The following is a 2,454-nucleotide window of genomic DNA, read 5'->3' as shown; positions in this document are numbered from 1 at the left end:
ATGATAAATGATAACCATAAGTACCTATACAATACAACATCAGCGCTGCCACAGGACCAGCCGGCACCAGCCCAAGAGTGGTGCCGTCTCTGGTTTCTGAAGCCCTCATCCTGCCAGCACAGACTTTGATTCACACACATCTCGATATGTACAAAAGGAGCGATATGTACAAAAGGAGCATGTGACTGCTACCCCCAACCATCCCCCCCCCGGAGCCACAGGGCTCATCCCAGCCAGCTCTGTCCTCCTGAAGGACCTTCACACGAGCCAGACCTCACCGCCAGGAGGACCGCAGGGTGGAGAGACCACAGGCAAGGGCTGAGGAAAGGGGGCTGCAGCCGTCAAGGCAAAAAACCTCCCAAGATGCTGGTTCTGGAGTTACGACATGCACAGGAACATTAGCGTAGACTTTGCACGTCTGAGTGTGAGGCGTTGGAGCGACAGTCGAGCCCCTCCTGCTCGATGCCAAATGCTACTGGATCAGGGACTCTGCTCCCGTTCCGAGCCCCAGAAAGACTCCAGGCAGTGGGACCTGCCTGCACAGGCGAGACCGCTGGGTGCCACAAGAACACCTCCAAGTGTCAAAGTACGATCGTGAAGGTACTAGGAACCGGATAAGGCCAGCACTAAGATAGGTGTGATGGTACCACAGCTTCTGTCCCGCCAACACCCAGGCACACGCTTAACTTTTAAGAAAAAGAACCCACCAGTACAGCCAACGGGACTTTTCTGGGTGGAAAGCAGTATGCATCTGCAGGATCAGGCCATTAATGCTCCCCACCGTCGCTGTTTTGAAATCGCAGCCCCTGGGCAACGCGATCTGGCTTTGAGATCAGCTCTGCTTTGAGCAGAAGTTGGATTCAGCAGCCCGCAGAGGTCCCCCCTCAGCCGGAGTCACTGCACACTGTCACCAGGGTACAGCAACAGCAGCCACAAGGGACGCTGGACTGGTGTGATGTATCGTGGCAAGGCAAGCTGCTCTAACTTTTATGGAAATACCGCACGTAATGATGCCGATTCACACCCGCTACTTGTCTCTCCTTTCATGACTGACGTTGTCACGTTCTCCAGGCACAAATGGGCACCTTGACCTACTTCATTTCATTAATTGGGTGTAAGTTCTGCGCGTGTTTAAGGATTTGTGGGATGGAGATCTGACAGCTTAACAGCCGTAATTGCACTTAAAACTATTTTCATCATTAAAATAATTTCACCTGTCACATTTTCTCTATTTTAATACTGGGATAATAGCAAGTGTAATTTCAAACATGAAATACTTTGTGGAAATAGCTTTGCAAGTTGTTTTAACTATATTTTCATACCTGTATATTTGATATAATACATATATTAACACACAACTATGCAGATGCTGTCTCGTAAAAGAAATAATAGATTAAATAGTTATGCTAAGTAGTTAAAAAAAAGATCAAGAGTAGCAAATACTTTTGGTATCAGGATTTTTTGTAGCTATCAGGATCAAATTAAGAGTTCCCGATACAAATAAAATATGTGCTTGGCTGCAGGTTTTGCCTGGGCAACAACGAGATCAGGCTCTGAATGCTAAAAAGATACTTAAATGTCAAGAAAAGTAAGATATAGTAGGGGCACTTCATTAAAACAGAGGAGTAATTTTGCTTATGAAGAGTTACAATGCTCCTCAGTGAAAATACAGGGAGCCTGATGGATTCGCCGATATCATCCACCACCACTGTGTAAATTTTACCCATGGATTAACAACAAAAAGCTTTTTGCTTAGGTGCTTTCGCATTAAAAATACGAACGGTTTTTGGGGCCGGGTGCTGCGAAATACTCAGCATTTACATTTCTGCGAGTGGTCCCAGGGAGAGCGAAATTACAGATGGACGAGGGCAGCTTCGGGAGAAGAGGGGACCCCACACAACAGCAGAGGGGTGCTGGCATGGTGGGGAAACTACTTTCGGGGATGAGGCTTTGGGAAATCGCAGCAGGTTTTCGCAGGCATGATGAAAACACAGGCATTGCGGTGCCCTTCTAGGACACGAAAAGAGAAATAAACGCCAGTGTGTGCAAAGCAGCCCTTAAAATGCAGGTGGGGGCTGAGGTGGGCATGGGGGGACTGTCCCTGACCCGAAACCTTCTACTGAAGTCAAGCCTGAAGGACGCGAGTCGTGTCGTTAGGGTATCGCTTCAGCCAGTCATTAATTGTTGCGGGTAAATGGCTGATATTAGTTATCGATCACTACAAAGGGGAAAAATAATTGTTAGGAAATTCTGCCCTCCCCCTCCTTCATTTCCCACAGCCCCAACCCAACTCTTCACCCTGGGGCTGGTCGAGGGACTGCGGGAAATAAAACTACAGCCGGGGGCGGGGGGGGAGGGGTGAAGGCATTTTTGGGTGACCCAAACCCCCTTATTTTCCAGTGCGGGGGATGCCAGCCAAGCGCCCGGCTGGAAGGTCCCCGCAACCCCCCCGCC

At 49.0% G+C, this 2,454-nt stretch overlaps 1 protein-coding gene across 1 annotated transcript in view; it reads right to left on the bottom strand.

Moving 5' to 3' along the window:
- Positions 1–2,454, bottom strand: part of LOC103908359 (homeobox protein not2) — a 16,890-nt gene that overhangs the window by 2,192 nt on the left and 12,244 nt on the right. The window lies entirely within an intron of this gene.

This window comes from Aptenodytes forsteri, unplaced genomic scaffold (genome assembly GCF_000699145.1).
Source record: "Aptenodytes forsteri isolate BGI_AS27 unplaced genomic scaffold, ASM69914v1 Scaffold236, whole genome shotgun sequence".
In the NCBI taxonomy this organism is placed as follows: domain Eukaryota; kingdom Metazoa; phylum Chordata; class Aves; order Sphenisciformes; family Spheniscidae; genus Aptenodytes; species Aptenodytes forsteri.
This window is presented reverse-complemented; position numbering and strand designations above follow the sequence as displayed.